Here is a 12,815-nt window from a genome sequence, read left to right as displayed (position 1 = left end):
TCGAGATAGACTCTCAGCATCCCTGGGTAAAGTGTTTGGAATCTTATGTCTTTCTCCCTAAGCTGCTGCTTAATATTTGCATATTCACATTTTTTTTCTGCTGCAGAGCTGGCGAGTAGTCCTGATCCAGCATCATTTGCCTTCCTTTGAATTGGAAGTTTTTCTCGTCCCGAGCTTTGGTGAGAATGTACTGTTTTGTCCGGACGCTGAGAAATTTCACCATGAATGATCTTGGGGTACATTAGCATCTGACAGATTTGTGAGCCTGTTCTAGTTGTCAGGGAAAATTGACTGGGAGTTTAAAAAGGTCCTTGAGAAAGCTTTCAACCCATTGGATAATGACCCCGCCTTCTGAGTTTTCTGGAACTCTATAAATTCACAGGTTATTGTGAAACTTTTGAGATGCTCACTCCTGTCCTCTAATTGCCTTAGTCTCTAGAGTAAATAGGAGAGTAGCTTGTAACTGTGTATGTTGCGATCCCGAACCTTACTAATTCTGTTCTCAGACTCCATTACCCACTTTCCCAAACCACTGACTGTTTGTTCCAGTTCTGAGATTGAATTATTTATTTTCCCAAGGATGTCATTAGCTCCTTTTCTGAATTTTCTCAGTTCAAAGAACAAAGAACAGTACAGCACAGGAAACAGGCCCTTCGGCCCTCCAAGCCTGTGCCGCTCCTTGGTCCAACTAGACCAATCGTTTGTATCCCTCCATTCCCAGGCTGCTCATGTGACTATCCAGGTAAGTCTTCACTCAGGATAGTGGTCAGCTCCGACTTTTCCATGTTTGAGTGCAGTGCTCAGGCAGCCTCATTGCTGCCATGTGAAGAGGGAATGGAAATTGGGCAATGGATTAGCTCTGTTTGTTGTAAATAGCGGAGGCGCAGTGGAGTGTTGTGTGACTTGAAAGAATTGTTGAAACTGAAAGGAAGAAAATACAAGGCAGTTGTGAGACCGACCTAGTGCAACATCAAGCAAAGAGGAACACTGGTTGGAAACTAATCGGATGCGGATGCTGGGATGATGTGTGGAATGTTGAGAAAGAACAAGATTAGGAACCAGTACATCAGGCAGCCAGTGAAAATTGTGCAAGCATCAAGGAAATAGCCAAGAAGAAATCGATCAAAATGGTTTGGTCATCTGATGCAAAAAGAGAGAGGACATGTGACAAGGAGATGGGACCGTCAGGAAGAAGGCAAAGAAGACCTAATTACAGATTGAAAGATGTGGTGATGAGAGACTTAAACACAGTGAGATTAGACGAGGAATGTGAGGGATAAATATTGGCCAGGCACGAGGGATAAATCTCTACTTCAAAAATAATGGCCATGCGATCTTGTACATTAACCCAAGTAAGCAGACGGGGCCACAACTTAATGTCCCATCGCTCAACACAGTATTGCACTCGAGTGTCAGCCTTGATTTTTGCACTGAAAGCCCTGAAATGGGTCTTGAACCTAGAACCTTGTGACTCAGAGGCAAGAGTGCTATCAACTGAGCCATGGCTGACAGTGAAAAGATTAAGGCACACCAATCCACTTAGTTCATGATGTGAAGTGAGTCGACTGAGTATGAGGCTTGGGAACTTCTTGCTTCTTTGTCAAAATTTAGAAACAATGGTTTCATCAGTCTTCCAGGCAATTACTATGCTGTAATGACAGGAGCTGTCTAAAAGTAGCTTGGTCACAAGTGGCTGGATGATTAGGGTAGGACAGACTTCGTAATTAGGCCTGAGCCAGCTCCATTATCAAGGCCTAATCTTTAAATCTTAGTCTTCTATAATTTCTGTCAAAAAGTTAGTATGCAGGCACAGCAAGTGATTAGGAAGGCAAATTGAATGCGGTTGTTTATTGCAAGAGGAATGGAATATATAAATGTGTTGCTACTGTTGATGTGGAGATGCCAGCGTTGGACACAGAAGTTTAACAACACCAGGTTAAAGTCCAACAGGTGAGAAAATCTTCATTTTTTTCCCCTTATGGGTTGCATTTGAAGAGCCTGCTTTTGGACTGCATGCTAATATACATATCTTGTACATTTGTAGCTATTTAAAATTGAATTATTAATGCAAATTCATTGCAGTCATAATTTTGAAATATCCAAATCTACACTAAACCTAATCAATTTGAGTAATGCGTTATGCAGAATGGACAGTATCCATGTATTGCCACTGTTTCATTTATAACCCAATACCAATTTAGATAAAACAGGCTACAGGTGAAAATGCAAACCTGGATTGTTTAGTAGTATGCAAAATATATGGTACTTTATTTAATGCTTTAGTATTTTAATATAACTCACCTAATTTGGGCGGCATGGTGGCAAAGTGGTTAGCACTGCTGCCTCACAGTGCCAGAGACCAGGGTTCGATTCATGGTTTGGGTCACTGTCTTTGGGAAGTCTAAACATTTTCCTTGTGTCTGCATGGGTTTCCTCCGGGTGCTCTGGTTTCCTCCCACAGTCCAAAAGCCGTGCTGGTTAGGTGGATTGGCCATTCTAAATTCTCTCTCAGTGTACCCGAACAGGTGCCGGAATGTGGTGACTCGGGGATTTTCACAGTAACTTCATTGCAGTGTTAATGTAAGCCTACTTGTGACACTAATAAATAAACTTTAATGTGTGCTCTGTTGCTGAAGTGTTTAATCCTATAAGTTTTACAGCACATTTTTTTACATTGATTGGATCTAAATCAGGGATACGACAATTTTTAAAAATCTAGTTATTTCAACTTTTTGAATCCATTCTTTACATGGACCATTTTTCAAAATTAAAATATAGATCCTAATAATATGACTAACAGATTCTGGCAAATCCTGTGGCTGGAAAGTTGAAAGTGATGCTAAACTCCCAGTGAATGACCTTCAGCAAGTCGAGATTCCTTTTTCTGTAGGCAGAAAGAAAATATCTTAATCACCAGCTGTCATTTTTTGCAAGGCTTATGAATTGCTGCAGTATAATACAGAAATTTAGGAGGGAGAGAGAGGTAGCAGGAAACAGTGAATTTGTTTTCGACTCCATGACTTCTAGACGCACAATAGTGTCACCTTTCCATTTTTCTTTCTGATATTAGAGATTTTTTGATCAATACACAGATTCCAATGCTTTAAAGTTAAAAGTTAAAGTTTATTTATTAGTCACAAGTAGGCTTACATTCACACTGCGATGAAGGTACTGTGAAAATCCTGAGTCGCCACATTCCGGCACCTGATCGGGTCACACTGAGGGAGAATTTAGCATGGCCAATTCACCTAACCTGCATATCTTTGGACTGAGCTACCAGTAAGTTCCAGCATTTAACTATTTATATGCCATGGAATTATAGAGTAGGGAATCGGGTATAAAAAACGGAGAAGAATAGTGAGCACCAGTGCCAATGTCAAACCTATTGGCGAGGACTGCAAAAGTGCACCTTGTGGAGGAGTGGCGTTTTTCTGATGGCAAATATACATGTTTAACTGCGCACCTATGGGTGCAAGAGATTGCTATCCAGTTTACCCCATTGTAATGGTGAGCATTGCTGGCCTGGACATTGTTCTTGTGGCAAAATCTGGTTCATTACATTTGCAATGTTGAGTGATTGGAATTTCCAGACTTGTTACTCTAGTCCTATAATTATGCTACATCAGTAGAGTTGATGTGAACTAGTTTTACTTCATATGAGTGATAAGGGTGTGGTGTGAATTGAACATCAGAATGACCTAATTCTGAACTGTAGTGATACTCTGCCTTGTTCTGGCATCAGGTTGAGTCCTAATTCCAGATTTACTCTGCAGTTTGTTATAATCCCCTTAGAGACCAATAACTTTTATTAAAAAAAAGAAAATTTGAACTTTGTGTTAATAGTAAAAAGGATGAAATGATAAGATATCAGGTTTTAAGACTTTTACTGCAACAAACAGACTAAAAGCACCATTGGCTAAACATTATTTCTGTAGACTATTTATACTTTAAACTACAGAACAGAACGTTCCCCTTTTACTTTTAACACAACTGAGTAACCCGTTTCTTTATATTTTACACTGCCCCTTAAGTACCCATTTGATTTTCCTGAACCCTGTCCAAAGTCTTGAGGTTTACATCCACACCTTTCCATTCCCAGTCTGATAACTTTTAACTCCAGAGCTGTCATTCACAGTGAAGGTTCATTTCCTGGAGGTTCTCCCTCAAGCACAAGCTAGGCGAATCTTCTAGCCTATCTTAATTCCTCATGATTTTAGTCCGAGCATGAGCTCCGACCACATTACTGCTTGATGAGCTATAGAGACACACGGTCTCTAGCTTCTCCCTTTCTCCTAGATCCTGCCATTCCGCCTGTGTCTGATCTTTGAGGGTGGCAGGACATATTGAGAGAGTAGTTAGCAAAGCATTTTGGATCTTGGACTTCATAAATAGAGACATTAAATATCGAGTACAAAAGTAGGGAAGTTATGCCAAACCCTCATAAATTTCTAGTTAGGCCCCAATTAGAGTGCTGTGTCCAGTTCTCGACACCACGCTTTGAGAAGGATGTGAGGGCCCTTGAGAGAGGGTGCAGAGGAGATTTACCAGAATGGTTGCAGGGATGAGGGAATTCAGCTGCAAAGTTAGGCAGGCGAAGCTGGGGTTGTTGTTGTTGGAGCAAAGGAGGTTGAGGGGAGTTCTGAAATTTACAAGTTTAAACAAGTAGATAAAGAAAAGCTTATCTCTTTTGCTGACCATGCAAAGACTCGGGCGCAGATTAAAGGTTCGGGGCAAGCAGTATGGAGGATGTGAGGAAGAGCTTTTTTACACAGTATGTGGTAATGATGTGGGAGTCATTGCCTATGGGGTTGGTGGAAGCAAGGACAAGCAATGATTTCATAAGAAAATTGGATGAACATGTAAGGGAAATAAACTTGGCAGGACTACGGCGATAGAGCAGGGAACTGAGACTGATGGGTTGCTCTACAGAGAGCCGTTATGGACTTTGGGCTGAATAGCCTCCTTTTGAACCTTAATGACTCACTAAATCTCTGAATTTTTTGAACAGAGTTTTCAACTTATCCTGTCACACTTTGTGCTTTGATGTTTTCTTTTTGCTTATTTTGCTATTCTTTCCAGTCAGTATCATTTGAGTTTCCAGCACAAGTTAAAATATTCTACTTCCAGATTATGCTCTTCATTCAACTGAAAATAGAGAATCCAAAGCTTAGATTTTTTTCCAAACCAAATTCCTATAAAAAAGCCTAGAAATATATTTTACATTTTTATGTTAATTTAACATGGAATAGATTTGTTTATAAGTATATATGTATGTTGGAGTGTAGTGCCCATTAATTTTCTTATGGCTCAGCAGTTGCAATTAAGGGATTACTGCATTGAAGGATATTTTATTTGCAGATGTAACATAATGGCCAGACCTCTCTGATGTCGTACGCACCGCCATCGCTGCCAGTGAGAATGGATAATTTGGCGCCCAGCCTAAACGCCATTCATAGCAGCGGGACGGGAGAGTCCCAGCCGCAGGGAAGGTTGGGGAATTCCGACCAGTAATCAGTGACTCTACTTGGATTCAATAGCACTAAACTTTTAATTTTCCTTCAAATAAAGGTCACTTCTTTGATTGCAGTAAAATAAAGTTGCATTGTACTGCTATATTTGTTCCAAATTGCTATTTTAAGATGACGAGGAAGGCCTTGATCTGTTGTGCTCAAATCTGCAGAAAGCATGTCCATTTAAGACAATAGTTCATTGTCTGGAATGGCTCTCAGTGTTTACAGCTAAATCTGATGTCGGATTAGCAATAATTGGAAATTTGTATTTGAAGGTTTTCTGTAATATATTTTTAAGGATGTATGTTTTCTTTTGAATTTGTAAACATTTGAAACAGAGGATGACAGTTTTAATTCAACATTTGTTTTGTAAGCTTGAAATGTTCTTTTTAACATCAAGTTTGTGCTTTAAATCTAAATCTGTTAAACAATTTAAAAACAGGTTTATTTTCTAGTTTAACACATGAGGGCAAGGTGTATTTGCAATTATAATAAAGTACTTGTGCTCATTATTTTAATACTGTAGATGAACTTTAGCTAAATATTATCTGTAAGCATTTGCTTTGAAGATGCTTCTTTCTGGAATTAAATACTTTACAGATTGAATTGCACATTAATTTCCTCTGTGTCATTTCCCAACCAATCATGGCTAACTCAAGTTTATTCTCCATGAAAAACAAAACAATAGTGGGAATATACGTATCTTTTGTATATTACATTAATTTTAGAATATTATGTGAGTGCAAACAATATTTCAGTAAATTTGAGAATAATTAGTTAATTTCTGTGCTTACAACTACATTTAAGCCAATGAATGCGATTGGTTTAATTGATATTTTTGATTGTTTATATGCAGAAAGCAGGCAATCGTTAGTTCATTGAGGTTGTTTGTCATCCATTTTCAAAGTCACGCAATATGATTGTAAGCATTATTTCCAAAAACATGAAACTTCTTATAATGAGAGCTTTCCTTTGTTAATGTACAATACACTTGCATGGGAGGAAGTTGGGGGGTTGCCCAAGAGAGAATCTGCAAATTTCCTTTCATGTTGCGGCTGAGTGGGTTCCTGGCATACTGATTTGTGACATGAGATAAAAATCACATTGCCAGGGATTACCACATAGTCACTGCCTTGACTGCTGTTGTGGAAATCATAGTAAGTGTATGGGACATGAACTATAAACTGATAAAACCTAAAGGTGTCTGTTTGCAAACAAAGGAAGGAAGAAATATATATTCATCAAAATGTCTGCCTGCGGATTAATCCATCCATCGAATATGACCTTTCTGGTGAGGTGCAGAGCTTAGCTGATTGGTGAACAGTGATCATTTTTGCTTTGTTCACAGTGGCTAAGTTCTGCACCAAAGAGAAGGACTGATGACCAGGGCTGTAGAAATTGTGGAATACTTCAATGAAATCTGCAGCGGTTCAAGGAGATGGCTCACCACCACTTAATTGATTAGAAATGGATGATAAATCCCAGTCTTGCCAGTGACTTCCACCATCTCAGGAATGAATCTTAACGAAGGTGTTCTTCCGGTCTGAGATTTGGTAAATTGGGCATTGGGAATAAATTGTCAGGCAGACAGAATTTCTAATTGTGTGAATTCAGACTCACTTGTTTGGTTTGAGCCATAGACAAATACCTTCTAACACAAACCAAGGCCAATTGACTAGTCTCGTCAATTGCTACAGCAATTCAAAATTAAATCCATTGCCTTGTTCTCTCCCCACAGTCCTGTTCAAATGTTTCTATGCTCTAACCTTAAAGGATGTGCAGCAGCTATCTCAAATAGTACTCCTGTGCATCCACAATTTGAGCTAATTTCTGATTCTAGGAGTTTTCTTATTGTAGCTGTTAAAATAACTGCGCTGTAGTTATAAAGTACATCCTTCTTACCCTTCTTGAACAAAGTTTGCAGGATGTACATGTTGGTCACCTGATCATCCAAGAAAAAATAGAATGAAGGTTTCAGTCTTTGTTCTGTATAGCAATGTTGCCTTAGAGCCACAACAAACTTTGGATGTTAAAAGCATTATTATCAGATCTCGATATACTGTGAAAATAGGCCCCGTAGATCGCATTTAATATATACAATGGTAATGTTATGCTATTAGATGGAGTTAATACCAAGCATCTGCATACAAACGTACAAATTAGGAATAGGACTAGGGCATTGGCCCCTCTGCCATTTGATATGGTTATGGCTGATCTGATTGTACTTTCTTGTCCATACTCTATACCCTTTAACTCCCTTGTCAATCAAGAATCTAATTCGGCTTTAAAAAATATACAATGACCTTGCTTCCACTGCTCCCTGGGGAAGAAAATTCCATAGACTAATGACCCTCAAAAAAGAAATCCTCATCTCCATCTTAAATGGAAGACCTATTTTTAGAGTGTCCCCTAGGTGTAGTCTCTCCCACAATGGGAAACATCCTATCAGCATCCGCCCTGTTAATTCCCCTCAGAACCTTTGTTTCAATAAGATCACTTCCCATTCTTCTAACCTCCCATGGACACAGGCCCAGCCTTTTATCATAAGACAACCTCTTCATCCTAGGAATTAGCTGAGTGAACCTTCTCTGAACCGCTAATGCAATTCTAGACTAGATTTGATCCCCCCCCAACATCCTGCACAAATGTAGCTACACCTCCCTACTTTTATTTTATATTCCCCAACTTTTATATTTGCCTTGCAATAAACAAAAACATTCCATTTGCCTTCCTAATCACTTACTGTATCTGCATACTATCTTTTTGAGATTCAAGTATCTGGATACCCAGATCCCTCTGTACCATTGAGTTCTGCAATCTCTCTCCATTTAAATAACATACTGCTTTTCTTTTCTTCCTGCCAAAATGAAGAAGTTCACTTTTTTTCACACTACACTTCAGCTGCCAAATGTTTGCCCACTCACTCAACCTACCTATATCCCTTTGCAGACTCCTTAGTCCTCTTCACAATCCACTCTCCTACCTATCTTTGTGCCATGAGCATATTTACCAACCATACATGCAGTCCCTGCATCGAAATCGTTGATATAGATTGCAAGTGGTTGAAACCCAGCACTGATTCCTGTGGCACTACACTAGTTGGAAAAGGTTCACAGGAGTGCTGTTAGCTAGTTTGCCCGTTGTTAGTTAGAACACGAGGCCGGAAGAGCTGGATTGTTTTACTCTGCATCAGGGGGATTTGATTCCAGCTTATATAAAAGTGAAGGGACAACTATGTGAGTTAGTTGGCTTAGGGAGAACCAAGTAAGATGTATAAAAGCTACCTAAGCAGAGAACAAGGTTAAATACCATGTACTGATGCCGAGTCAGACAACTCGAAACATTGGCTCTGTTTTCACTCACTGCAGATCCTGCTGGGTTTTTCCAGCATTCTGCTCTTGTTTCCGATTCCAGCATTCATAGTATTTTGCTTATTTAAATATCAGGAGGTTTGTCTTTTCACAAAGAGTTATTCACCTTTAGAACAAATTGTTGGCCTGTATGCTGATTCACTGCAGAAGAAAAGTTCCTGGCTGAAGCTGTTATCACTGCATAAATACAGTAGATGAGATGTAGAGTAGTGATGTGCTTGCTTGGATCATCTTTGGAGTTGGGGTTGAATTTTTTCCAAATTTTTTTGTTCCTTTCATGAAATTACAATGCTGCTGTTCAGTGGAGCATTGATGATCATAATGCTTAATTGCAACATGCCGGTATGGAATTGGCCTGATGGTCACTTGGTCTTAATAAAATATGAAGTAAATCCAGTCATCATGGCACAGAAGGCCATTCAGCTCATGGAATGGTTTTTAATTCAAATATTATTTGTCTGGAAAAGTCCCTATACTATACTACATATTTAATGAAACTAAATTAGTACTGATCTATGGTTTATTAGGAAATCTTGTTTTAAAGGCAAGTAAAATAATTAAAAAGAATTGCCTTTGAATCAGCTTCACTGCTTAGGTTCAAAGTATGCAAGGTGAAATCCGGCAGTTTTGTCTGGTGACAAAAATGTAGTAAGAGTTTTAACAACACCAGGTTAAAGTCCAACAGGTTTATTTGGTAGCAAATACCATTAGCTTTCGGAGCGCTGCTCCTTCGTCAGATGGAGTGGAAATCTGCTCTCAAACAGGGCACAGAGACACAAAATCAAGTTACAGAATACTGATTAGAATGCGAATCCCTACAACCAACCAGATCTTAAAGATATAGACAATGTGAGTGGAGGGAGCATTAAGCACAGGTTAAAGAGATGGGTATTGTCTCCATTCAGGACAGCCAGCAAGTCCAGGAGGCAAGCTGTGGGGGTTACTGATAATGTGACATAAATCCAACATCCTGGTTTAGGCCGTCCTCATGTATGTGGAACTTGGCTATCAGTTTCTGCTCAGCAACTCTGCGCTGTCTTGTGTCGTGAAGACCGCCTTGGAGAACGCTTACCCGAAGATCAGAGGCTGAATGCCCGTGACCGCTGAAGTGCTCCCCCACAGGAAGAGAACAGTCTTGCCTGGTGATTGTCGAGCGGTGTTCATTCATCCGTTGTCGTAGCGTCTGCATGGTTTCCCCAATGTACCATGCCTCGGGACATCCTTTCCTGCAGCGTATCAGGTAGACAATGTTGGCCGAGTTGCAAGAGTAGGTACCGTGTACCTGGTAGATGGTGTTCTCATGTGAGATGATGGCATCCGTGTCGATGATCCGGCATGTCTTGCAGAGGTTGCTGTGGCAGGGTTGTGTGGTGACATGGTCACTGTTCTGAAGGCTGGGTAGTTTGCTGCGGACAATGGTCTGTTTGAGGTTGCGCAGTTGTTTGAAGGCAAGAAGAGGGGGTGTGGGGATGGCCTTGGAGAGATGTTCGTCTTCATCAATGACATGTTGAAGGCTCCGGAGGAGATGCCGTAGCTTCTCCGCTCCGGGGAAGTACTGGACGACGAAGGGTACTCTGTCCACCGTGTCCCATGTTTGTCTTCTGAGGAGGTCGGTGCGGTTTTTCGCTGTGGCGCGTTGGAACTGTTGATCGATGAGTCGAGCGCCATATCCTGTTCTTATGAGGGCATCTTTCAGCGTCTGGAGGTGTCTGTTGCGATCCTCCTCCTCCGAGCAGATCCTGTGTATATGGAGGGCTTGTCCGTAGGGGATGGCTTCTTTAACGTGTTTAGGGTGGAAGCTGGAGAAGTGGAGCATCAACATTTGTCTGTATCTTTAAGATCTGGTTGGTTGTCGGGATTCGCGTTCTAATCAGTATTCTGTAACTTGATTTTGTGTCTCTGTGCCCTGTTTGAGAGCAGATTTCCACTCCATCTGACGAAGGAGCAGCGCTCCGAAAGCTAATGGTATTTGCTACCAAATAAACCTGTTGGACTTTAACCTGGTGTTGTTAAAACTCTTACTGTGTTCATCCCAGTCCAACGCCGGCATCTCCACATCATGACAAAAATGTAGTCAGCCGTTGTTGGTCTTTGAAATCTAACATAATGAATATATTTGCAAATTGCAACAAAAAGATTTACAAGATAATTTGATTTCTGCAGTGAATTCGCCACATGAAAATAGCTTACCTGTAAAACTTCTCTTGTGCTTGTATGCTTTCCCATTGTCTATACTATTTTTAGAGATGAGTGAGGAAATTTAACTTGCATTCTGGAATAACTTTGTTTTGGGCTGCTGTTGTGCATCAATGCAAAGTGATTTGGATAATGTAGACAAAGAAAAGCTGATAATGTGAGGACTACGGGGCACAGATTTAATGTTTTGGGCAAGTCTCGCAAGGTGATGTTAGGAAAATCATATACGCAGTGAGTTGTAGTGTCCTGGAAAACACTGCCTACGAGGCTGGTCAAAATGGAGACGAACGATTTCAAAAGGAAATTGGATGGTCATTTAAGGGAATAAACTTTTAGGGCCACGAGGATAGAGCAGAGAAATTGAACTAATTGTATTGCTCTACAGCAGGGTTTTTCAAAGTGGGGGTTGTGACCTATGCATTGGTCCCAGGGATGTTGAAAATGGGTCTCCGGTATCCTGTTTTTAAAAGGCGGGATGTTCTGTGATCCTTTTCAAACGAAAAGCAGAATGTTCTGTGATCCTTTTCAGAACTTCGCAAGGTGATGTTCCCCAGAGCTGGCTGCCCCCCTCCCCGAAGCTGGCCGCCCCCCTCGCCGGAGCTGGCCGCCCTGTCTGGAAGAATACACGATCACAGCATCGTGTGACATCAACACATTTATGTTTGAAACAGACTCCATCATTCTTTCTGCAATTATACCGTGTGTACTTGAAAGACTTGTTGATGCATTTCGCATTCTCTCCGTCTGCTCAATGATTTTCTTAATGGCCCCTGAGATACAGCATGTCTGTTTAGCTAAGCAGAGTTTGGAGAGGGCTGCACCCTCTGATGCAGGCTCTACACTACTGTCTCTGTCTTGACCCTCTTGTCCTGGTAACTTGGTCAAGCGGAGGAAGTGGCCTAGTGGTATTGCCGCTGGACTAGTAATCCAGAGACACAGGGTAATGCTCTGGGGTCCTGGTTTCAAATCCCACCATGGCAGATAGTGAAATTTGAATTTAATAAAAATCTGGAATTAAAAATCAATTGTCGTACATGTGGCCTACATGTGACTCCAGATCCACAGCAATGTGATTGATTCTTAAATGCCCTCAGAAATTTCATATTGCATTCACTGTTGGAACCAAGACAGCATGACTGAGTGCTAAAGGACATACGGTTCGATGATATATATTTGTGTCACTAGATTGCTGGGGGATCTTTGTCTCTATCTCCAAGGCCAGGAAACCAAAACACCAGTGATTTCCAGCAAATCCCCCTTTTGTGGTCGGTGAGCAGGCTGAATGCTCACCTCTGGTCTTTTTTCCTGGTGTTCAGTGTCTCATCTGCAAAGAGCAGATCCATGAGTGAATGTGATGGCATGTGTTCAGCTGATGGATGAAGTTAATGAGGGTGAGTATCCGGGAAAGGCTTTAAATACATAAAGATGAGGGTAGTGACAGATGGAAAAATGGGGATATGAGGAAGTGTATAGAAGGATACAGTTGGTGTGCTTGCAAACTAAGTGGGTGTGAGGAACAATGTGATGCAATAAACTTGACAAAGCAGATTGGGGGTGGTATGGTGTTGATGTACAAGCAGGGTATGGTGAATCTGTATTCTGCCTGCAATAAATCGCAAACTTGGACCGTCTTCCTGCTGCTGACCTCTTCTGTCAACTCCAGCAATGCCGCCTTGTTGTCAACGACTGATTTCTTCCTCCCACTGCTGGAAAATTGAATCTCCCTCCAGCTTCTCAC

At 40.9% G+C, this 12,815-nt stretch overlaps 1 protein-coding gene across 3 annotated transcripts in view; it reads left to right on the top strand.

Annotated features, from left to right (window-relative positions):
• The window catches only part of aopep (aminopeptidase O (putative)), a 240,863-nt gene extending 234,743 nt beyond the window's left edge, over positions 1-6,120 (top strand). For 2 of the 3 annotated variants that reach the window (XR_013498171.1, XM_078214421.1), the window contains one exon: positions 107-232. The gene's annotated coding sequence lies outside the window, so the exon portion shown is untranslated. Of the gene's footprint in view, positions 1-106; positions 233-5,358 lie in introns of those variants that run through there. The other variant, XM_078214419.1, reaches the window with a different exon arrangement.
• Positions 6,121-12,815: the final 6,695 nt, after the last annotated feature.

Source organism: Mustelus asterias, chromosome 6, assembly GCF_964213995.1.
Source record: "Mustelus asterias chromosome 6, sMusAst1.hap1.1, whole genome shotgun sequence".
Classification (NCBI taxonomy): Eukaryota; Metazoa; Chordata; class Chondrichthyes; order Carcharhiniformes; family Triakidae; genus Mustelus; species Mustelus asterias.
This window is presented reverse-complemented; position numbering and strand designations above follow the sequence as displayed.